The sequence below is a fragment of the Natrix helvetica genome, assembly GCF_964273705.1.
Source record: "Natrix helvetica genome assembly, chromosome: 5".
Lineage (NCBI taxonomy): Eukaryota > Metazoa > Chordata > Lepidosauria > Squamata > Natricidae > Natrix > Natrix helvetica.
The window spans coordinates 65635645-65662040 of NC_138551.1; the positions used below are offsets into that span (position 1 = coordinate 65635645).

The following is a 26396-nucleotide window of genomic DNA, read 5'->3' on the forward strand; positions in this document are numbered from 1 at the left end:
GATGGCGAACCTATGGCACGTGTGCCACAAGTGGCATGCGGAGCCATTTGTCAGGGCACACGAGGCGCTGCCCTGTCAGCTGGCCAGCGCGCGCAGCTGAGTTCACTTTTTTAAAAGGTATTTTTCACCTTCCCCAGGCTCCAGAGGCTTTATAGGAGCCTGGGGAGGGCGAAAAGAGCTTCCCCTGCCCCCCCCCGGAGGCTTCAGGGACGGTCCGGAGGCTTCAGGGACAATCCGGAGGCTTCCCTGAACCTTCGGAACGCTTAAAACCACCCTCCAAGCAAACCGGAAGTGACTTCTGGGTTACTCGGAGGGTGGTTTTAAGCGTTCCGAAGGCTTCAGGGACCGTCCGGAGGCTTCCCTGAAGCCTTCAGAACGCTTAAAACCACCCTCCGAGCAAACCGGAAGTGACTTCCAGGTTGCTCGGAGAGTCGTTTTAAGCGTTTTGAAGGGTTCAGGGACCATCCGGAGGCTTCGCTGACGCCTTCGGAGCGCTTAAACCCACCCTCCGAGCAAACCGGAAGGGACTTCCGGGTTGCTCGGAGGGTCACTTTGAGCGCTCCGAAGGCTTCAGGGACCATCCGGAGGCTTCTCTGATGCCTTCGGAGCACTTAAAACGACCCTTCCGGTTTGCTCGGAGGGTGGTTTTAAGTGCTCCGAAGGCATCAGGGAAGCCTCCGGACGGTCCCTGAAGCCTTCGGAACGCTTAAAACAACCCTCCGAGCAACCCAGAAGTCACTTCCGGTTTGCTCGGAGGGTGGTTTCAAGGGTTCCGAAGGCTTCAGGGAAGCCTCGGGACGGTCCCTGAAGCCTCCGGAGGGCCTCGGGAGGGGCGGGGGAGGCTCTTTTCGCCCTCCCCAGGCTCCTATAAAGCCTCTGGAGCCTGGGGAGGGAGAAAAAAGCATGTAAAAATTTGGGGGGCATTGTGCGCGCATGTGCACTGGGGGATTGCGCGTTGTATTATGGGTGCGGCACGACCGCACACGACCCCCCCATGCTCCCCCCACTTGTGGCACGCGAGCCAAAAAAGGTTCGCCATCGCTGTGCTAGTGCATTATATCAAGCCACATCATATACCAGATAAAGATTCCAAGCAAGAATGCTACCCAATGATTTTCAAAGAGTACCAAGAACAGGTGCTCTCCAGCTGAGGATCTGATCTTAGGAGAAAATAAGTTGCCTTCTGATTAATGAAAGATTTGTCTTTCCTGAATTGAGGCTCAGTTGTTAGGCAGCAGGGCTAATGATAAAATTAGATTTTAAAATATAATAGAAAATAATGATTTAAAATCAGACATTTTTAAAAGTTTGAAAACAATTGTACCATAAAATCCCAATTATGGCCTTCCAAGATCTGATACAGGTGTTTCACATTTTTGGATTGACTGAGAACAATGGGCAACATGTACTCCATGTACAGTTTAGATTTAATAACATTAATGAAAATATTATTTAAATACTTTCAAGAAAAACTAATAGAGCAGGAAATATGGCAATTCTAGATTGGACAGTGAATTTTGTAAGCATTAGAACAATGTCTAATAATCAAGGATTACAAACAATCCGAACATCTGGAGAATACCAGGTTTCTTAACTCTTAAGTAATAGGGCAGAAAAAACCCCTGAAAACTTACGAGAGTCAAATGGTAACAGTACTAAGGTATGGGCAAGATATTTATTATTTCAAACCTTATCAGATTTATGAAATAGTCAGTCACTACAGTAATGTGCTATCTATCTGTCCAACCTGTTAGGATACTTACTTACTTTGTTAACTTACTTTGTACAGCGACTGCAAAAACTATCCTAGACTACTGTAAAAATAACTGCCAATCCAAAAAAACAAAACCCTTTTCCTGTCCTGAACAATTCATGATTGCAGTTAAAAGTTTTATATCTAAATGTCTCCACAACAAAAGAACACTTTGGCACAAAATGAAATGTAGCACGCAATGGAAACTGGGCTTAGTCTTTTCCTACAACTTCCATGAGAGTACGCAACACACCCTAAAAGAAAATAAATACTTTGTTCTTTAGATTCTGAAAAATATAAAGCAATAAACTGATTAAGAAATATTGGTACAGCTAAAGAGTTTAATTTTCCAAAGGGACAGCCTGTGGATTTCAGACTTGATTTATGATTTTTTTACACAAGAGATCATATTCTCAGTAGCTATCAATGAAAGAAAACTGTGACTCAAAGTCAAAACTTCATGTTTCCCACTTTTTGATACTTTTTATATTTGAAATATTACTGCATATGCAGTTCCTGTGGGCGTAGTAGTTATTTTTGATTCTGGATAAAATTGAGGAAAGGAACTCTAATTTAATGGAGTAACACTTTTTTTAAAATCAAGTGTAAATGATCAAGACATATATGATGGCTTTATTTCTGTCTAAGACTTTGTAGACCTATTGATAAATTGACAAAGACTATAACTTGGTACGAAACAATGTATACTTCAAATACAAGAAGTTGTTGTTTTTTTCAGAAAAAACCCTGCACAATTTTTCTCTCGTCATTCTAGATATTATGTAAATATTAATATGGTACTTCTGAACATGTATGAAAATCTCTCATTTTAAAGTATGTTGTTTTAATTTCAACTGCTGAAGCAAAATATGGAGATATATAAATAACACTTCTCACCTCTTATATGATGCATACAAATTCCTATTAGTTTCCATAAAGTGCTTAGAAATGAACCCAATATAAGCCAAAAATGATTAAATTACTGATTAGAGAGACAGTTAGATCTATGGTTAAGGGAAGGCTAGAACTTGGAGACCATGAGTTCCAAGTCCCACCTGACTCAACTAGCGTTACTGGGCCAGTCATTCTCTCACAGCCCAACACAACTTACAGGGTTGTTTTTGTGGGAAAATAGGAGGAAAAGAAATATATATTAAATGTTCACTGCCTTGAGTTATTTGTAAAAATAATAACAAAGATGGGATATAAATAAATAAATGTAACAGCAGACATCATTAAAAATTTCATAGAATGATGGATTCTGGTCTCAGCTCTCTGTTCTCTTTTTTACTGATTGCTCTACAATGGTCCCAAGGACTGAGATATAGTTCCCACTAATAAAACAAATGAAAAGGAACTTACTAGTTAATTACTACCCAATTACTTCACTATGTATTATCAGCAAATTGTATGGAAAACGTTTAAATGCAAAATTGTTAAGAGTGGCTTAGAAACAAAATAAATCCTCACAGAAACAATCTGGAAACAGATCACTTTCCCTTAATCATGCTTTTATCTTACAGCATATGGCAGAAAAATACATGGATAACTATATGGCAAAGCACAATTCACTGTATGTGCTGCTTTTATTGATTTTAGTTTTTTCTTTGTTCAACATCAAGAGCTAGGCTATAGGATAAACGTATCAATTCTATGACAGATAGTTATTACTGTTGTATATAAGCTTCATGAAAGCTCCCACTTAAACATTCAATTTACCCCACAAGGTCACTTAAATAATGCAATTGCTTCAGTGAGAGGAGTTAGGCAGAATTGTTTATTTATTTATTTATTGAATTTATATTGCCGCTTATTCACCCATGGCAACTTATTGTGTATGCAGCACTATGGCCCAAGGAGCTACTGACACAGTTCTACAGAGGAATTATTGAGTCTGCACCTCTATAACTGTCTGGTTTGCTTCTGCAACCCAACAAGACAGACACAGACTTCAATAGATAATTAGAACTGCAGAAAAAACAATTACTGCCAACCTGCCTTCCATTGAGGACCTGCATGAGTCAAAAAGAGAGCTATGAAAATATTTACGAACCCCTTGCATCCTGGACATAAATAGTTTCAACTCCTACCCTCAAAACAATGCTATGAAGCACTGAAAACCAGAACAACTAGACACAAGAACAGTTTTTTCCCAAATGCCATCACTCTGCTAAATAAATAATTCCCTCACCACAGTGAAACTATTTACTAAGACTGCATTACTATTACTATTAGTCTTCTCATCGTTCCTATTACCTATCTCCTCCCACTTATGACTGCAGGACTGTAACTTTGTTGTTTGTATCCTTACGATTTATATTGTTTCCTGATTGCTTATTTGTACCCTATGACTATCATTAAGTGTTGTACCTTATGATTCTTGATAAATGTATCTTGTCTTTTTATGTACACTGGGAGCATAAGCACCAAAGACAAATTCCTTGTGTGCCCAATCATATTTGGCCAATAAAGAATTCTATTCTAATCTAGTCTATTCTATTCTATTCTACTGTTTGATTCTTACATAGCACATTAGAACACATCCTCAATTTTCTTCCACCTCTCAAATTTTGAGGGGACTATGGATGAAGAAGTAGCAATTAATTATAGGGAAGAAATTTCATCTAGACTATATAGCTCAGAATGCTATACAAACCAACTTTGGCAATTTGAACTTTCTATCAATCAACAGCTACCTTACTTATCCCAGCTACATTAAACTATCTGTGCAGAAATGTGTTCCAAGATGCAAAGCTAGGGTCCTTTAACAATCTGAAACTATGTAGTTTAAATCCTGTCACTAGCAGACAGATTCCGTGCCAGATGGAAGCTTGTCTACACTGTATTTTTATGGATTATACTAGGAAGACGTTCTATCTCCAGGATATGAGCAGTCCAAAATAATATTTTGGATAGGATAGGATAGGATAGGATAGGATAGGATAGGATAGGATAGGATAGGATAGGATTGGATAGAAGCCATGGTGGTGCAGTGGTTAGAGTGCTGTACTTCAGGCTACTTATGCTGCCTGCCAACTGCCTACAATTTGGCAGTTCAAAACTGCCAATGCTCAAGGCTGACTCGGCCTTCCATTCTTATGAGGTGGGTAAAATGAGGATATATTGGGGGCAATATATGCTAACTCTGTAAACCGCTTAGAGGGGGCTGTAAAGTGGTATATAAGTCTAAGTTCTTTTAATTTTTTAACCTCCTCCATATGTATATTTATATCTATATTTATATTTGTATTTATTATTTGTTATTTGTTGTGTGGACTGTACACTGCCCCGAGTCCTTTTTTGGGAGAGCGGGCAGTCTAGAAATGCGAAGAAAAAATAAATAAAATAAATAAGTGCTATTGCTATATTGATAGAGTATGTTTTGGAAAGAGTATGTATGTTTTTTATATGTATGTACAACTATACCAATTTCATCTGTTCAAACATATATATATTTAAATATTTAATGGACCTGAAAGATATTTAAATTCTATCCCTGTTTCCAAACTGAGGTTTCTAAAACTAGTTTGGATGAATGTCCTGTTGGCGATACTAGACAGCAGATGAAAGAAAACACTATAATATCCATGTCCATAGACACTACAATCGATTGTCCATATATTACTATACTGAGGGCTTTATAGAGAATCTAGAGCTTGATTTATCTAACCCTCATGCAGGCATCATAATTCCTTCAACATGCAAATTCTTCCAGTTGGATCTCTGTGGATCTGGGAGCTGAAACCCCTTTGACTGTTGTCACATGCTGACTAAAAGAGATAGAATAAAGCATTGTTGTATAATGTACTGTCAATGGGATTTATGCTTCTCTCTTCCTCATATGCAGCACTTTTAAATTCAAAATACAATACAATAGAATAGAATAGCAGAGTAGGAAGGGACCTTGGAGGTCTTCTTGTCCAACTCCCTGCCTTGGCAGGACACCCTATACCATTTCAGACAGATGGCTATCTAACATCTTCATAAAGACTTCCAGTGTTGGGGTTTTCACAACTTCTGGAGGCAACTTCTGTTCCACTGATTAATTGTTCTAACTGTCAGGAAATTTCTCTTCAGTTCTAAGTTGCTTCTCTCCTTGATTAGTTTCCACCCATTGCTTCTTGTTCTGCCCTCAGGTGCCTTGGAGAATAGTTTGACTCCCCCTTCTTTGTGGCAACCCCTGATATACTGGAACACTGCTATCAAACCGACTCAAACTCAACCCCTCCAAGAGGGAGTGGCTGTGGGTACCGGCTCCCCGGTTCAGCCAATTAATTCCATCATTGGCCATCGGGGGCATCCAACTCGCCCCTGTGGAGCGGGCGCGCAATTTGGGCATCCTCCTCGATGCCCGGCTGTCCATGGATGACCATGTGACAGCCGTGGCAAGGGGGGCGTTCCACCAGGTTCGCCTGGTGCGCCAATTGCGCCCCCTACTGGACCGGGACGCCTTACGCACGGTCACTCATGCGCTGGTGACGTCTCGCTTGGACTACTGTAACGCTCTCTACATGGGGCTTCCCTTGAGATGCACCCGGAGGCTACAGTTGGTCCAGAACGCAGCCGCGCGGGTAATTATGGGGAGTACTAAGTACTCCCATGTGACACCGTTCCTGCGCGAGCTGCACTGGCTTCCTGTGGTCTATCGGGTGCGTTTCAAGGTTTTGATAACGATCTTCAAAGCGCTCCATGGCTCAGGACCTAGTTACTTGCAAGATTGTATTCTGCCCCATACATCCCTGCGACCAATCCGCTCACACAGAGAGGGTAACCTCCAGGTGCCGTCCACCAGGCAGTGCCGGGGGGCAGCGCCTAGGAGTAGAGCCTTCTCTGTGGCGGGCCCAGCCCTGTGGAATAACCTCCCCCCGGATATTAGGAATACCTCTGACCTCCGCTCCTTTCGTGTAAAGCTCAAGACCCACCTATTTCAAGTAGCTGGCCTGGCTCAACTTTGATCCAACTATATCGCTCCTGACGGGTTTTTATTTGGGGTATTTTAATTGCATTCAATTATGTAGGGGTTTTTAAACATTGTGTTTTTAATTGTTTTTATTCATTAGCTCACCTCCTCCTTGTATATGTCTTGGTATACGTTTTTGTTATATGTATGTTTGTCTATATATTTATTTCCTATGTTTTATTGTACGCCGCCCCGAGTCCTTCGGGAGAGGGTGCGGCTAAGAAATAAATATTTATTATTATTATTATTATTATTATTATTATTATTATTATTATTATTATTATTATTATTATTATTATTATTATTATCATCATCATGTTTCCCTAATCCTTCTTTTCATTAAACTAGACATGCTCAGTTCCTACAACCGTTCTTCATATGTTTTAGCCTCCAGTCCCCTAATCATATTTGTTGCTCTTCTTTGCACTCTTTCTAGAGTCTCCACATCTTTTTACATCTTGGCGACCAAGTATCATTAATGTAATGTATTTTAGTATCATTAATGTAATGTATTTTCAATGTTTAGGTTTTTGTTAGAGTCATAGTCCAATTTTTCAATGACATTTCACTTAGCAATAATTTTGTATTATTCTTTTATTATGTTTTATATTTGTATCCAGGTTGTCATCTGAGGTGATGTTTTCTCACAATTTTCTCTTCTTCTTTTTGCTGTTAGATTTCTCTTTTATGCTGGTCAGTGACTGAAATATAATTCAACTAACTGACTACAAAGGAGTATCTTAAAATTTAAGTCCCCTTTCCCAATAACTTAAAAGTAATAAAATTAATGTAGCAAAATTGCTTCAAATAGGAGAATGCAAAATTTAAACATATTATCTAAGAACATATTTTATCGTTCCTTATATAATGAATGGATCACTGCTAAAAGATAAAACCCAGAAGAATGGGGATATTATATTCACTTGAATTCTATTGTTAAATTCCTTCTGAAGTTTTTTATACATTTAATTATATAGACCAACATGAGCTATCCCCAAATTGTAGATTGTGTCAGTCAAAAATTGTACATTATTTAGTGAGAGTTCTTTGAACTGTTAAAATTGTGTGGAGTAATAGTTAGTGAATGGTTACAGAAAATACATTTATAGAAAATACTTTCATCATAAAATCATTCAAATTTTATTTAACAAAACTGAATTGCAGGAGCACTAAGCTAAAAGCTGTTCATAAAACTTCAAGAATCCTAAAAATGTTGTCAGTTAGAACAGACATGTCTTCCCCCTGTAATGACCTGCCTCAGCTATCTTCTCAGGAAAGCATGACTCTTGAAACAAATGGTATTTCAAAAGGAACTGTTAGCGAAAGAAGTGATTGCATAGAAGTCAGGCGGAGTCTGAACATTACTGCCCGAAGCATTAAGCTAATTTCCCCTGTTCAACTCCCACCCAGTGCTGATGTCCACCAGTAGCCAACACGACGCAGCAAAAGTATTATGAGAACTGTGATGGTGGTAGCAGGTCATCCTCAGGACACTTCAACCTTGGGTAACTGGCTGGAACCAGCTGAGAGGAAGTCCATCCTGCCGACCCAGTCCCCCTCCCTATTTCCCATGCGGTTACATTAAAAGTGAAAGCATTCAACCTCAAGAAGCATCCCCACTTCCCTTTGGAATTGTAGCGTTCTGGCAGAGACCTGACATCCCCTTTTACTTCCTCATTGAAAAATATATCTTAGCATTAGCAGTGAGATTAAGTAAAGTCATTGAGAAAGAGAAGCCATACAACTGTATTCTATATACTACCAAGACAGAATACTAAAATAATGAAATAGAGATGGCTGGTTCAATTTGCTTCTAATCCATATAAATTTTGCATATGTCTTGTTTCTCTCATTTCACAACCTCTCTATCCCATTTCTGCCTCAAACCTTTTTTAATGCAACAAAAAAATCTATTTAATTTTTGTCAACTATATTAATTTTTATTCTAAGATGCGTAATTTAGAAAACAACAGAACTTTAAACTGTTTATATATAATTATATAAAAATGGAAGTTAAAATAATTTCTTTCTAGCTTGGTATCTTAAACACTAGGCCAAACTGACACTCTATACTAATATGCAAATATTATTTCAAAAAAGACACCAAAGTCTACTCTGATTCGTTATCTGGTTTGAGGACTGTTGAAAATCTGCATGAAAAATAAATGTGTATAAAAATAACTTAAGTAGTGTTTTTAACTTGTTTCAAAATGTTTTTTAATCCTAACTATATGTGCTATATAGAGTTATGTGCTCTACAAAACTAGTCAGACAGTCCAAAAGTCATTCTTTTGATTGGAAGCTGGTATTGGGCACGATTCTGAGTCATCTTCCTCTTGAAAAATTAATGTCACCCATGTGCCTGGCATTTGTCCACAGAGATAGCCAAGGAAGTTTGACCAACTTGAGGTATTGCAAGTATGAATACTTCAAGTTGGTCAACCTCCTTGGCTACCTCTGTGGACAAATGCCAGGCACCTGGGTTACATTAATTTTTCAAGAGGAAAATGACTCAGAATTGTGCCCAGTACCAGCCTCCAATCAAAAGAATGTCTGAAGGCTCCCACACCACATAGACCTCAAACAGTCTTTGAAGAATGGCAATTGCCTTCAACTGAAAGCTTATTTTTGGAAGTAAATCAACAAGGTAAATTGTGGTAGTATGATGCTAGAAGCTAAAAAAGATAAACAATAATGCATTACAAAATCCTAACCATAACCTAATTTGAAAGGAAAAAGAAGGGTTATGCCCTCATTAGATCTGCCCCCAAAATGAACCTGATGTTTCAATTTAGAGAGCTTCTTTATTCCTAGTGGACCACTCGGCTTTCCATTCAGTTTCCCTAAAAATCCTAAACAAATTGCATAGGAAAACTCTACTTGAAATGAAAAAGTCATCTAGGATTAGGGTTAAGATTTAGAACCCCTTGACCCAAAAATGAATCTTACATTCTTAAGTCTTCCCTTGAATCTTTGATGTTATTTCCATTTATCTGTTATCCGCAGGAATCAATAAACCAGGATTCAATTGAAGCTGATTAACCAGCAAGAGAAATAGGATTAGAGGCACAACCTTTCAAGCCTCAAGTGTAGGCACATTTTATAAAATAGTATTAGCAATAGCACTTATATACCACTTCACACTAAGCAATTTATAGAGTCAGCATATTGCCCCCAACAATCTGGGTCTTCATTTTACCAGCCTTGGGAGTATGGAAGGTTGAGTTAGCCTCGAGTCAGTCAGGATCGAACTGCCAAATGTAGGCAGTCGGAAGTCAGCAGAATTAGCCTGCAATGCTGCATTCTAACCACTGTGTCACCACAGCTCTTTCTTCAATGAGGCTTCTTGATAAGTTAAGGCTGACCCATAAGTAACTGCAGATAGGTTTAGATATTTCCTTTGCTTTCCTTTTTGATGAAGATGACTTTTTGAATTCTTGTGAGTTTTGTTCAAAATTCTTGCTTGTGATTCTTTACTTTTGGACTGGCTGACTAGCTGATTTGGCATCATGTGACTTTTGAAACTGTATTTGAACTACACTATTGTTCCTTGGCTCACTTCAGGAAAGCATTCTTCCTAGGCCTGATCACATTCTTCTATGCTTTATTTGCCAAAGTTGTAGTAAATATTTCTTCTTTGTGTACTTTTGCATGTCCATGTCAGCAACCTTGAAACAGAATATCAACCAGCCCAAGTTGTCTACAGTTAGTATAAACAGAACCTGGGGAAAAATCACACATTAAGCCTTCATGATGGCTACAAGCAAAGATAAATTGTTTTGCATGCACCTCATATCAAAATAATTTACATAAATAGACATAGATCTACAGTGATGACTGGGAACAACAGCTGGAAAATCTCTTTGGAAAACTCATTAATAGAAAGATAAAATATATAAAGACATGTAGAAGTGAATAAGGATCAAATGGATTGTGAGTTTCGGGGAAACTATAAAAAATGTGTAATTTCTCAAGTAAAAAGTTAAGCTGCATCTACAATGTGCAAGATTGTGAATTATATTTCTAATTTGAATAAACTATTTGTCTAAATCCATTAAAATTACCAATTTTTCCAATTCTGTTTTATTTCTTCTCAAGAGAAAGGAATTTCATGTCAAGAAGTGCAGGTAACTTCCTTTAGCAACCGTTCGAAGTTGGAATAGCACTGAAAAGAGTGACTTATGACAATTTTTCATAAACCTTTTTACAACTTTTGTTGCCAGCAGTTTAGACATTAATGGCTGTGTGTTGCGTTATTTTGAGGGGACCTCCATTTACACTGTTATACAAGCTACTTTACATTGTAGCCAAGAGTCATTTCTTCAGTATTGTCACATGAAAAGATATACTTAAATATTTACAAAATGTGAGGGGATGTACTCACTTTTGTGATATACTGTATATCTTCAAAAGCTGTTGAGACATCAAGCAGAAGCAGGAAAATTATACTATCTTTAATTTTGTCTTATCAGATATGATTTATGTATGTGTTCAGTGATGTCTCTGTGCTAAACCTGGGCCTGATCAGATAATCCATATCATCCATTGCAGCTGCACTTCAACCGCTTGAAAACAGGAAGTTGAGACATATCAATAAAGACAATCAAGTGATAGGGTTCTTTGAGGAGAGGCCACATGAATGCCTTTTTTAGAGAGAGCAGTAATTTCACATCTCCAAAGGATACTGCTGGGACCCAGCTCCCAACCATCCTCTTTTCACCAACTAAGAAGGGCAGGGAGTAACTGAACTGATGGACATAGGAAGTGGCAGCCTAGAATTCAAAGGATTTCAGTGCATTATTTTTAGACCTGTGCAGTCTCATACAGAGGTTTCAGAAAAATATATGCTGTCATTATGATGCTTTTTGAAGACAAATGTCATTGTTTCTGAAGATTTATAACAGACACAAAGAATTAATATAGAACCAGGTGATGCCAAAATGTTTATTGTTGCTACTCAAAATAAAGAATGAAATTTTCCCTGGAGACTTCCATTGACACATACATAAAATAGCCTAACAAACTGCACTTGAGTTTTACCTTTACTATAAATCTCTAAAACCCATGAACCTTGTGTTAGATTTTAGATCTCATATTATATACCTATTTCACTAAGAAATACAGTTTTGCAAAACAAATGAAATAAATGTCTAGTATAACTATGACTTCATTAATCTTAACTTGTATATTATGCTGACTTATTCAGCCATCTCACATTTTCAACCCAGTATTTGTATACTGCATTCTCATTAAAATGTTATGCAAAACTAATTCATAACCAATTCAAAGAAACTCACTCTTAGGTGAGCATATATTGAATTCCAGTCATCTAAATTTATTTAATGGGATTTGTTTTGAGCAGATTGATTATTTGTGAATTGAAACGTAATGGATTCCTGCCGAGTAACCATTACAAAAGTGAGTTTTTGAAGACAATTACATACTACCATTCAATTAAATAGTACTATAATGGTACATTGATTTTTAACCTGCTGAACTTTTTTTCCTGAGGAGGGAGGGAGGGAGGGAGGGAGGGAAGGAAGGAAGGAAATATGGGCTTCATACAGTTCTCTATACATATGTATGTGTGTACATATATATAGTATAATATAAACCGATACTGTGTATGATAGAGAAAGAGAAAGACAATGGTTTCAATGAAAGAAAAAGCAGCAAATTTGATGTAGTAAACATGTCAGGCTAGAAACCAGTAGACTGTGAATTCTTGTTTTCCATTAGTCATGAAAGCCAGGAGGATGACTTTGGGCTCATTAAGTTTCCCTTATCTTAACCCACTTCACAAGGTTGATATTGGAAAAATAGGCAAGATAATAAGTCAAATAAAGCACATATATTTCATGGTAAACTATATTCATAAACAATTTGTTTATATGTTGCAAGTAACATTAGATCTTCAAACCATTGAGTAAATGGTACTCAGAATGTATCCTTCCAATGTTAAAGGAGTAGTCCTTTAGAAAATTAATTTCTAATAGCTGGATGTCATTTCTATGTATTATATAATTCAACAGGATGAATGAATGAATGAATGAATGAATGAATGAATGAATGCTTACATGTAAATATACATATATTACAAGTTATAACACAAAGACATGTTTAATTAAAGCATTATTTATGACAGGAAACAATATCTAAACTATTACATTTTGCATCCAAAACATCCCAATTAATTAATGCTTATTAATATCAATAAAGGATTAAGGAAAGATAATTTTTAATACCTGAAGCTATCCAAAATTTAGTACTTGTCAAAACATTTAAGCATAACAGCACAAATTCAAAATCTAGCAAACCAAGGCCCACAACTATAACTGACAACTGCTGCTTTATAAAGAATATTTCCAGAATTAAAGAACCCCATAGAAATATGCAGGTGTATACTTAATTAAATTATCAATCTTAAACCAAAACCTACTGGATAGGATTGTGCTTCTTATCAATGCTTAAGTTTGATATTTACTTGTACATTAGCCAATTACAATAAAATAATACAACCTTTAGCCCCAATTTTCTTGAATGAAGTATTCTCAGTCATTGGGTAAGACTTGAGTAATGTTGACACAAGTACTGAATCTTGTCTGCATTTCTCAATAACAAGACATACTAATCAAGTCATGAGCCAGCAGTGTGCAGCAGCTGCCAAAAAAGCCAACACAGTTCTAGGCTGCATCAACAGAGGGATAGAATCAAGATCACATGAAGTGTTAATACCACTTTATAATGCCTTGGTAAGGCCACACTTGGAATACTGCATTCAGTTCTGGTCGCCACGATGTAAAAAAGATGTGGAGACTCTGGAAGGAGTGCAGAGAAGAGCAACAAAGATGATTAGGGGACTGGAGACTAAAACATATGAAGAACGGTTGCAGGAACTAGGTATGTCTAGCTTAAGAGAAAGAAGGACTAGGGGAGACATGATAGCAGTGTTCCAATATCTCAGGGGTTGCCACAAAGAAGAGGGAGTCAAGCTATTCTCCAAGGCACCTGTGGACAGAACAAGAAGCAATGGGTGGAAACTAATCAAGGAGAGAAGCAACTTAGAACTGAGGAGAAACTTCCTGACAGTTAGAACAATTAATCAGTGGAACAGCTTGCCTCCAGAAGTTGTGAATGCCCCAACACTGGAAGTCTTTAAGAAGATGTTGGATAGCCATTTGTCTGGAACGGTATAGGGTTTCCTGCCTAGGCAGGGAGTTAGACTAGAAGACCTCCAAGGTCCCTTCCAACTCTACTATTGTATTATTGTATTGTATAAGTCTGTTGGTAAATTTTTTCCATGCACAAAGGGTGCTAGGAAACTGGATGGTTCAAATTGCTAAGGGAGACAATCAGTATAAAAGGGCTGGTCACTTCCAGGCCCACTTGTCCCCCATGTATGCATCAAGTAGGCTCTAGAAAGTCTGACACATATAGTGCCAATACTCATCCCTTATCCGGTTTCCTGGCTTCAAAGACTAGAAGACCAAAAAAAGTAAATATTGGTCTTCTTCTCACATGATTTATCAAGGACCCATGTTCTGCATTTTCTAGTAATAAAATATATCGGCTGGTGTTAGTTAACATGACAGTATAACTCTAGAGTAGTAAAAACTCTATAGTTTTGTAGAGCACATAACTCTATATAGCACATATAGTTAGGATTAAAAACATTTTGAAACAAGTTAAAAGACACTACTTAAGTTATTTTTTAATACACATTTCTTTTTCATGCAGATTTTCAACAGTCCTCAAACCAGATGACAAATCAGAGTAGACTTTGGTGTCTTTTTTGAAAAAATATTTTCATATTAGTATAGAGTGTCAGTTTGGCCTAGTGTTTTAAGGTACCAAGCTAGAAAGCAGGAGAGCATCAGTTTGTACCATCTTAGTAATGAAAGTCAGCTAGAACTAGACTTTGAACCAACCATTCTCTCTCAAGCCAACCCACTTCACAAGGTTGTTGTGGAGAAACTAGGAAGAAGAAGGTATGTTAAGTATATTCACTTTGAGTTATTTGTAAAAGTAATACAAACAAACAAATAAATTATATATCTTCCAAGCCTGCTGTTCTTCTGGTATGCTGAGATTAAAATGGTTGACTACAAATTGTGGTTGTAATCATCCCATCATATTTGAAAGGAATCAAGCTGGTAAAGGTGATTTACCAGGTTATCTTTTAGCCAGTCTTAAGTGTTTCTCAAGTGTAAATCATAATCCCCAGGGATTAAAAGACAAATGAAAGGTTACCAAAGAATGCCATCTTCATATTGTTTTCAAACTAGCTTCCTCATTTCATGTCAAATTACACTGAATATAGAAGAATATGACTGTTCCAGAGTACAGTATGGGGCCAGAGTGTTTGTTTTCATATTTTAACACAATCTGGTTGTCTTTCAAAAAAGTAGTCATGCCTGGAAAGCATGAGATTTCTATGAGAAACTCTGACCATCTGACAGGATAGTAACTTTGCAGAAGGAATAATAAATGTATGGAAAGGTTAAGGGGATGCAGAAAGGAGGAAATTATAAGAGTGAAGGGAGGAAAAGAGAAGATAGGAGTTATTGTTATCTCAATTTGACAATAATAATAATAATAATAATAATAATAATAATAATAATAATAATAATAATAATAATAATAATAATAATAATAATAATGTTTAATTTATAAACCGCACCCTTTCCTAAACAGGACTCGGGGCGGTGTACAGTCATATTAAAACAGTATAAATACAAAATATGGGTATACTTAAATATACAAATAGGTAAAAGGAGGAGGTAGGATGTGGACTGTACAATATTTAAATTAAAATACAAATAAACATTAAAATACATTAAAATACCCTTAAAAACTACCCAATAAGATGTTTGCCAGGAGGTTAAAATGGGACTATAAATCAGTTAAGCCAGCTAATTGGAACAGGTGGGTCTTAAGCTTCTGTCGGAAGGAGCGGAGGTCGGTGATAGTTCTAATACCGGGGGGGGGGAGGTCATTCCAGAGGGTTGGGCCCATCACAGAGAAGGCTCTACTCCTGGGCGCCGCCCGTTGACACTGCTTAGTGGACGGCACCTGGAGGAGTCCCTCCCTGTGAGAGTGGATTGGTCGCAGGGATGTATGAGGTGAGATGCGATCCCGCAGGTAACTAGGTCCCGTGCCATGGACTGTGATAGGAACGAGGGCATCACAAACAGTTTATAGTTTGCCAGTGTTTTGCAAGGTGCATAGCACTTAAAGAAGTAGAGTTAAGGCAATGAAACAGGCATGAAATTGCTTAAGATCCTATCTCCAATTTCATCTGCTGTAGCTGAGCTGAAGCTTGTTAGAACACAGTCAGAAGTTGTTCTTATTGTTTAGGAACTCGGGTCAGCCAAAAAAAACACCCCATGCATGATATCAGCAGCCTCAGCAACAAGAGCCTCCAGTGAATTTCAGAGAAATTTTTTATAATGCGCAGATAATTAAATAGAAGGAAAGTGATAATTTAAGTGCATGTGAAAATGGCATTCTGCACTTTAGCAAAATGAAATTAAAGAGTTAACTGGCCACTGCAGGCAGAACGGGGGTTAGGAGAGGTAGCTGATGGTTGGACAGAAGATGTAGGTGTACATGTAAGAGAAAATTAATAACCTTAATGACATTTCCTTGAAATTGCAGAAGATGGATGCAGTCTTTATCAGCAGGTTGAATATATCTTACAACATCAGTGGAGACAGGACAATTCTGTTTCTCTAAAACTCTTAGCATTTTGCAATCTAGTTAATACAATAATACAATAATACAATAGTAGAGTTGGAAGGGACCTTGGAGGTCTTCTAGTCCAACCCCCTGCCTAGGCAGGAAACCCTATACCGTTCCAGACAAATGGCTATCCAACATCTTCTTAAAGACTTCCAGTGTTGGGGCATTCACAACTTCTGGAGGCAAGCTGTTCCACTGATTAATTGTTCTAACTGTCAGGAAGTTTCTCCTCAGTTCTAAGTTGATTCTCTCCTTGATTAGTTTCCACCCATTGCTTCTTGTTCTGTCCACAGGTGCCTTGGAGAATAGCTTGACTCCCTCTTCTTTGTGGCAACCCCTGAGATATTGGAACACTGCTATCATGTCTCCCCTAGTCCTTCTTTCTCTTAAGCTAGACATACCTAGTTCCTGCAACCGTTCTTCATATGTTTTAGTCTCCAGTCCCCTAATCATCTTTATTGCTCTTCTCTGCACTCTTTCTAGAGTCTCCACATCTTTTTTACATCGTGGCGACCAGAACTGAATGCAGTATTCCAAGTGTGGCCTTACCAAGGCATTATAAAGTGGTATTAACACTTCACGTGATCTTGATTCTATCCCTCTGTTGATGCAGCCTAGAACTGTGTTGGCTTTTTTGGCAGCTGCTGCACACTGCTGGCTCATATTTAAATGGTTGTCCACTAGAACTCCAAGATCCCTCTCACAGTTACTACTATTGAGCACGGTACCACCTATACTGTACCTGTGCATTCCGTTTTTGTTGCCTAAATGTAGAACCTTACTCTTTTCACCATTGAATTTCATTTTATTAGATACTGCCCAATGTTCAAGTTTGTCAAGATCCTTCTGTATCTTAAGCCTATCTTCTGGAGTGTTGGCTATTCCTGCCAGCTTGGTGTCATCTGCAAATTTGATGAGTTCCCCATTTATTCCCTCATCCAAATCATTGATGAAGATGTTGAAGAGTACTGGGCCTAAAACAGAGCCTTGGGGTACTCCACTGCATACTTCCCTCCATGTAGATGCAGTTCCATTGAGGACTACACGTTGAGTGCGGTTGGTCAGCCAGTTACGAATCCATCTGGTGGTGATGCTGTCTAACCCACATTCTTCTACTTTATCTAGTAGTAGGTTATGGTCTACCTTATCAAAAGCCTTACTGAAGTCCAAGTAAACTATATCAACGGCATTCTTCTGGTCCACTAATTTTGTCACATTATCAAAGAATGCAATAAGATTAGTCTGGCATGATCTGTTTTTGACAAATCCATGTTGACTTTTGGCTATTACTTTGTTTGCTTCGAGGTGTTCGCAAATTCGTTGCTTGATTATTTTTTCCAGAATCTTTCCTGGTATTGAGGTCAGGCTGATAGGTCTGTAGTTTCCTGGATCTATTTTTTTCCCTTTTTTGAAGATGGGAACCACATCAGCTCTTTTCCAGTCCTCTGGTAGTTCCCCGGTGTTCCAGGATCTCTGAAAGATATAATTCAGTGGTTCTGAGATCTCGTCTGCTAGTTCCTTCAGAACCCTGGGGTGTAATCCATCCGGTCCTGGTGATTTGAACTCATCTAGGGTAGACAGGTGCTCACTTACCATTTTCTTCTCTATTTCAATTTGTGTTCCTAATCTGATTTTTGTGGTGCTGCTTTTGACAGGTTGGACTGTTTTATCCCTTTGTGTAAAGAAAGATGCAAAACATGAGTTAAATAGTTCTGCTTTCTCCCTGTTGCTTGTCACCTTCTTGCCACTTTCTCCTAGCAATGGACCAATTGTTTCCTTAACTTTTTTCTTGTTTTTAACATGTTGGAAGAAGCTTTTTTTGTTAATTTTTACTTTTGTGGCAAGCCTTTCTTCATTGTGAGCCTTAGCTTTCCTCACTTCATCTTTACATGCTCGGGCTGTTTGTTGATATTCTGCCTTAGTTATGTCCCCCTCCTTCCACTTTTTATACTTACCTTTTTTGTCTTTCAGTTTGTCAGATAGTTCTTTATGCAGCCATGCTGGTTTCTTTTGGGAGCTGATATTTTTCTTCTTCATTGGTATTGTGCTAGACTGGGCTTTTGTAATCTCATTTTTCAAAATTTCCCAAGCTTCTTGAGTTGTTTTCCCCTTGAGGATTCTCATCCATGGAATTTTTCCCAAGCTCTCTCTAAGTTTATTGAAATTAGCTTTCTTAAAGTCCAAGACTCTAGTTTGATGCAATACTGCATGGGATATTAACAAATTATTTTTACTGGGCTTCAAAAAGCTAACACCTCTGCTATACCACAACTTCGTCTAAACATGGATTGTTAAAACTTTTAATAGCTAATGGCATCCCTGACATAAATAAGTTTTAGCCAGCAAGACTTTTCAGAACTGCATTAACAATACACTATTTATCAATAATTTAGCATTTCTCATACATAAATTACTTGAAAATCATATATTACTTTTATAATCTTTAATCTTCTAAATTGGACCAATATGTTTTCCTTTTTAGAAGGGAGATTGAACCTCAGATAGCAACTTTCTAAGACTATCTGTCAAACCCAAATCCAGAGACGACACAGAGAACTCCAAATTCAATCCTTTATTATGCTTATAACTAATAGACAGAATCTTGTCAAACTAAATCTATAACCTTCTAACCTACTTCATATATCCTGAGAGATCTTAGGGTGTGGTTACCCTGAATTTCTTCCCCCTTCTACCCTCCACCTCAGAACTGCACTGTCTCTTAATCCGGTCTCTGAGAAAGCTGTCTTGCCAAAACTTGGCCTCACTGCTTCTCCAGGTGCACATTCCATCACAATATGTAGCTCTACTCCTCATCTGATTCAGCTAAAAAGTAATTTCCATTGCATCATACTCAGCTACAGTCTCTTGGCAACAATATGGAAGCAGCTTACTATACCCCCATAGCACCTTGTACAAGCACCATTTTTTCTTGCAGCAATTAGCCCACTTAAAACCATGAGAGAAGTTTCCACAGTATAATCTCTTGTCATGAAAGGGCCAATTTTTAAAGAAACTGGATAAATGTTTCTTTAGGTTGGCCCTACCAAATGCTGAGTCCTACCAAGGTATGCATATCAGGATCTTATTCGGTGGTGATCGCCTTAGTTCTCTTGCCACTGGAATGCAGCAGCATTTGGATATAATTAAACTGTCAACTTAAAAATCAACCCTTATATTTTGCTTCAGAAACTTCATTCTTGTTTCAGTCTCTTAGAATTTGATTAACTGTTCCAACTGCTCAGCATATTATTTTGTCAAGTTAAGATTCTCCAAATAATAGATAATCTGTAACACAAGAACAAAACTACCCCTTATATTTCTTCAACAATACAGGTAGTCTTTGTTTAATGACAAGTCAATTTCAATGACCATTTAAAGTTACAATGGACTTCAAAACTACTTACAACCAATCCTCAAAAGTTATGACTGCCATACACTTAACTTAACTTTATTGGATTTCTAGACCGCCCCTCTCTCAAAAGAGACTCGGGGCGGTGTACAGTCATATTAAAATAGTTGAACAGTAAATATACATGTTATAAGTATACAATAAATAAATTAAACATAGGACTGGAGGAGGTAGTAGAAGTTCCCTGTACAATTTAGTTAAGTTAGATTAAAATTTGTTAAAAAATGTAAAAAATTTAAAAACATTAACCTTAAGAGCTATCCCAAATAAAATATCCGCCAGGAGGTAAGAGTAGAACTATAAGTGGGCCAGGCCGGCTAGTCGGAACAGGTGAGTCTTAAGTTTTTGTCGGAAGGAGCGGAAGTCGGTAGTAGTTCTAATATCGGGGGGGAGGTCATTCCAGAGGGTTGGGCCCATCACAGAGAAGGCTCTACTCCTAGGCGCCGCCCGTTGGCATTGCTTGGTGGACGGCACCCGGAGGAGTCCCTCCCTGTGTGAGTGAATTGGTCGCAGGGATGTATGTGGTAGAATGCGATCCCGCAGGTAACTAGGCCCTGTGCCATGGAGCGCTTTGAAGATGGTGATCAACACCTTGAAACACACCCGAAAAACCACAGGTAGCCAGTGCAGCTCACGCAGGAAAGGTGTTATGTGGGAGTACCTAGTACTCCCCATGTTGGCCCGCGCGGCCGCATTCTGAATTAGCTGTAGTCTTGGGGTACATCTCAAGGGGAGCCCCATGTAGAGAGCATTGCAGTAGTCCAGACGAGACGTCACCAGCGCATGAGTGACTGTGCGTAAGGCATCCCAGTCCAATAGGGGGCACAATTGGCATACAGAGACATTCTGGGATCATGTGATCACATTTCAGGCTGTTGGCAACCAGCTTGCATTTATAACTGATTCTAGCATCCCACAGTCATGTGACTGTGGTTTGCAACTATTTTTGTCATTATGGCAAAAAAAAACACCCATTAGATACGCTTATTATTCACTTAACCATGTGGTTTGCCCAACAGCCATGGTGACTCACTTAATGACACCTAATTGTACCAAGGGTCATAAAAAGAGTTAGATCAACAACTTATTATCATAATTCCAGGGTCAATTGTGGTCCATAAATCAAGGACTGCCTGTAACCATCAACACAATTTCCCCCCCACATATATCTGTGAATATTCTACTGCAATCATTTAGTGTCAATGATATGTATAACCCTTATATGCAGAAAGTGTTCTTTTCGGCATGTAAATTAATTTACATCACTTGGCTTGTGATAAATCAAATGACTCTTCTGATTCAATGCCTTCTAAATGTACAAATAAGATAGTGATAAGACAGAAGTAATAAAGATAGCATGCAGAATTATTGTTCACTACCATGAAAAGGCTGATTTTTAATAATGATATTCAGTTTGCATTATGAAGCCTATGAATTTTTTAGGGTTTTGATTTTAAAATCAGCAATTAGTACACAGATGAATGTCATTTATGGAAACATTTCTCCATCCTACAGCAATAAATGAAGAAACATTTCTGATTTTGTCATATAAAGATAAAGGTTCCCCTCACACATATGTGCTAATCATTCCCGATCCTAGGGGGCGGTGCTCATCTCCGTTTCAAAGCCAAAGAGCCAGCGCTGTTCAAAGAGGTCTCCGTGGTCATGTTGCCGGCATGACTAAATGCCAAAGTCACATGTGATGCTGTTACCTTACCACCAAAGGAAAGTAACATATATTTGTCATATATATGATCTATTAAGAATTATAGAAAAACAGTGTGTGCAACATTAAAACTATAATTTTAATTATGGAATGTTATATTTTTCTAGCCACTTTCCAGTTACTAAACAAAATAATTATTTTGATACATGTTTATTTAAATAATGGAGATATGCTATTTCTTCACAAATCCAAAATAAGATTTCACTTGCATCAAATCAGATGGTCTTGAAATCATCGTTTATATACCATAATAATAAAGAACTCGGTATTTAAAAATGTAAAAACAAATTTGTAATGAACAGAGTAAATATATTAATGTTGGTCTTTCATGTTTATCAGTGATCTTATATTCTAAAAAAACATTTCTGCAAATCAAATAACCATAATGAAAGATAATATTTAGCTACTTAAAGTTTGGGCCTTATAATAACTTAACAAACTTTAAAGCAGTTGCAGCAAGTAAAATTAATTTTCATTCATTTCATTCATCTAAAGAATTACTGACAAATATTCATACTTATACCTGTTAACCACAAAGATCTAAGTATAGATTTTTCTAATACTTATCTAAGTATTAAACAGAAAGTCATCCTGCCAAAGTTATACCTTGTTTCAATATTTATCCCCAGAAAATTGCCATACAAATGTTTCAATTAATCAATCAGTGATTCCCAACTGGCCGACCAGCAAAATTGCATTACCTCAGTTATTACACAATTCCTCCAAGGACTCACTTCACACTGACAATGTTTTGAAAGGACACATGAGGTTTCTTTTTTAATATAAACTAAGTGTCCTTATCTGTTTATAACATGCAAACACCATGTCTCTACTGAATTCTTTGATGTTTAATGATAGCCTTTATCTATTAAGGAACAGACACAACAATCTACATTTTTCATTATTACTACCTAACACATTAAATTATGCAAGGGGTAATCTTAAAACCCTATTAGGACATTAAAGATCATACCATGCAAAATATTATTTCTCCTTTTTTATCCAGAAGTCATTTTCAGTTTTTATTTCACCAACATTCGGAAATGAGAAAAGATTTTTAAAACATGCAGGGAGTTGTCATTGAACAGTGAACATCACTAATTAATCAATATCCAATATGACACTAATGCTACAAAATACCTTCTCTACAGAATGGTTTAAAAAGAAATGAAACATTAAAGTTTGTTGTTGTGGCAAGCCGTTTAATCAATCCACCATCTAAAACTACCTAAGAAATATCATTTTCCACAGAAAAGATTAACTGATATTGCCAGAAACCAATCCATCATCTTCTGAATAGTCAAATGAAAAATTGAAAAATGCACACACCCATTTCCACATAAGCTTACCTGGCACCTTCATACGCATCTTACAGCTGCATAAGTACCTTGGAAGCTCTTACTGTCAAGCCACAGAATATATTATTCTTATCACAAATCCTATTGATTCTACAGCTATGAAGATCTAGAAAAAACCTTGTTTCTAAATGTACATAGCACCGTATGTTTCTAAATGATGTACATAGCACAAATGTATATGCTGTGGATCACTTAGACATTAAAAGGCATCTTCTTTGGATCAGGATTAAATCAGTTTGACAACAACAAGAAGGAACGTCCCATCTATATTATGAATGCACCATTTCAGTGGCACGATGTGCTTATGATGGTGCTAAACAGTTAGTGATGACATTGTCATTTCAGTTATGACAGCAAAGAAGGAAAAGTAAAGATAGAAATAACAAAGACATTACTGCAGAGTTCTGGAAATAAAACTCGCTCACGTTCAGTGCCTTGTATAATATTGCCAATCCTACAAATGCTTGCAACCCCTTAAGCATCAGCACATTTCTCACAGCATAAGATTCCATGGACTATTACAGTTACTGTATCATGAAACGTTTTGATTAGAAGTGATGTCCATGGACACCTCCGCCAAGTCAAGCTTGTGAGTCCTAAAGATGCCACAAGATGTTTTTGTTGACTTTCATTTAACAAGCAAGCATAGCTCCCCCTGTGGAAACTCTTAAAATATGGTTAACATTTAAAAAAAAAATCCTCGGGAGACAAATTCAGGCACAGCAGCATGGTAGTTAGACGGTGTGGCAAAGCAATTACAATCTAAAAAAATAAAAATCCCCATGGCTGGATAGTCGGCAAGGCACTGCCGCTGCCTAATCCTATTGACTGGGAGGGACAACCCCATCAATGGGACAACCAGCAGAATACACGCAACTGACTCAGTCCGAAGTTCTGCTTCTTTTTCCAGCCAAGCCGCATTAGAAGGGAAGAGGGGAAGCCTGGACTGTTTAAGCATCTGCCCGCTCTAAAATTCCTTTCCCCTGGTCACCCGGAGGAAAGAAACCCTTTCCTCAGCATCCCCTTCCCTCTCTAGACAGAGCGGCGCTTGGGCCACCTTCCCCTCAGTCAGGGTGGTTTTTTCCCCCTATTCCTTCCTCCGCCAACCAAAGAGGAACGTGCCGGGTGTGAAGGACCCCCGCCGCGGGCTTAAGGCGCGCGCCCCTCCTCGCGCCACACAACTTTCCCCCAAAGTCAGGCAGAGAGAGTCCTGGGGAGTCTGGGCGCGAGCCCTCCCCGCCCTCCCCTCCGCACACTGACCTTGCTAAGGCGATGCAGGTCCGGCACAATCCACCGCCCGGGCGCGTGCCGCGGCCTCCTCTCCCTTCCTCCAGGCAACTTCTTCCCTCGGGCGGACCGGCGAGCCTCCCAGCATCTCTCGTCGCCAGACCTCAAACGGAGCTCTTCCTCTCCTCTCCTCTCCCCACCACTCCGGGCTCCCGCCTGCTTGGCTCACGGAGCCCCTCCCTGCACCTTGCCCCCCCCACCACCACCTCAGACAGACTCCCCTTGAGCTGGGGAAGAGCCGGGCGAGCGGTCGGAGGGGGCTCGCTCGAGTCGGCGCCGTGTCTCCAAAGCGCTCGCTTGCGCCTCCGCCGCGCGCTGCACCACACACCGGGCGGAGGAAGGCGGGCCGGGCCGCGGGAGAGCGGGAGGGAGGCGGGGGCGTGGTGCCCCTGACCTGCCGCCTTCCCTTGCACAAGCCGCCGGGTTGATATTCAGGGTGGCAGAGCGGCGGCGTCTGGATCCGTTTCCTCGCTTTGCTTCGGAGCTTTGCTGCTTAACAGGAGGAGGAAGCTCGATTTCCGCCGCCAGATCGTCCCTCGCAGGGTGGCACGGGACGAGCATCACCCGAGAGCCGAGACAGAGCTGCGGGCTGGTAGCGTTTCCGGCGCGCGCTGCAGCCGAGCGCAGAAAATCCGTAGATGAGAATGAAATGGTGAGGCCTCGGTCTTAAAAACACCAAACAAACGAAGAAGTTTGGTTCAACTTTCTTTGGAGTCTCCCGAACACGCGTTACAACGGCTTAAACCCAGGGGTGGAAGCTTCGCCGTTGCCCCGCCAAGAAAAGCCCTGTTGTCTCTCGGCAGTTTGGGATTGTTGTTTTTCTTCCTGCCCTTGCGTTGCTTCAACTTTTGGACAAAGATGGGCGTGAACTCCGAAAAGCTCGGACGAGTCTTTCACAACAAGAAAATATGTTGCCCATTTCCGTTCGGCTGTGGCATTCTAAAGTTGGCTTTTGGAGACTACCGTTAGGACGAGGGCGCGGTTTGAGAAAGAGCTGAGGGACTTTTTGGATGAGAAGCGAAAAGTCTTCAAAGAAAAACCGGAAAGTCCAGTTGCCTCATGAAAAAATATCTTTGGGACAACCATGGCCTGGATGATTGAGAAACTCCATAGAGTCTTTTGAGAAAATTAATTAATGTGCTATTAATTAATTTAAAATATTAAAATAAATATTTTAAAATTAAAATGACCCAATCGTGCATACCCTCGTGATACTGTTTTGAAACAACATTAGATTGGAGCGCTGGGATCACATGTAACCATGTTAAATAAGCAGGCACTTTGCTAACTTTCAATCAGTTGGGCAGAACTGGCATCAAGTACTGTGTACCGAATATCTAGCACTTCGGTTGAAGCTTGGCCCTGGAAGGACTTATAAATTATAGCAGTTTAATTAAATTCATGGCAAACCCTATCCCAAAGGCATATTGTACTGCTTATTCGCCTGTGTTCATCCTTGTTCTTGCAACTTCTGAAAAATGTGCAGCTCAAACAAAATCTCTGGAACGGCAAACTTTTAAAATTAAGCAGCAGCTTCCAGCAATACTTGTTTCAAAGTCTGTCAAAGAAAAGGAATGCCCTTCAGTTTTGCCTTGAGTTCACTATTAAGTAATCGTGTACAAAGTAAATACTTCCACCTTACACACAAATGGACCATCACATCAGTAATACTGCAGAATGGCCCTTAATAATTACTGTACAACTACCTTCTTTGCCATTTTCAACACCAGTCTTTCCCTCTCTAGATTTCCATTCAGAAAAAAAAGGAAGGCATTGATAAGAGGCTTATGTATACAATCAAGTCCATTCTATTTACCAAAATTTTATACAATAATACAATACAACAGCAGAGTTGGAAGGGGCCTTGGAGGTCTTCTAGTCCAACCCCCTGCCTAAGAATTTTCTTACAAATTCATGTCTTATTCAGGTTGCCGTAATGCATATTTGAAGGTCAGGAGAAAGAATGAGCCCCATAGTATATCTTACCTATCCTAGCTGAGAAAATTTGCATATAATAAACCAAGCATTACAACGTCTTGATACTTCCAGGGCTGAACAAACTATTGGAAAATTTCCATGTTGAAATTCACAAATGCATTCACAATGGTATATTTTGCCTATAATCAATGCCATCAAATTATTTCTATTGGCCAAAATAAATA

General features: G+C 38.9%; 1 protein-coding gene across 1 annotated transcript in view; it reads right to left on the reverse strand.

Annotated features, from left to right (window-relative positions):
- CHST15 (carbohydrate sulfotransferase 15) overlaps positions 1 to 25639 on the reverse strand; it is an 82105-nt gene extending 56466 nt beyond the window's left edge. The window contains exon 1 of the mRNA XM_081956181.1: positions 24208 to 25639. The gene's annotated coding sequence lies outside the window, so the exon portion shown is untranslated. The remainder of the gene's footprint in view (positions 1 to 24207) is intronic.
- Between the last annotated feature and the right edge of the window lie 757 nt (positions 25640 to 26396).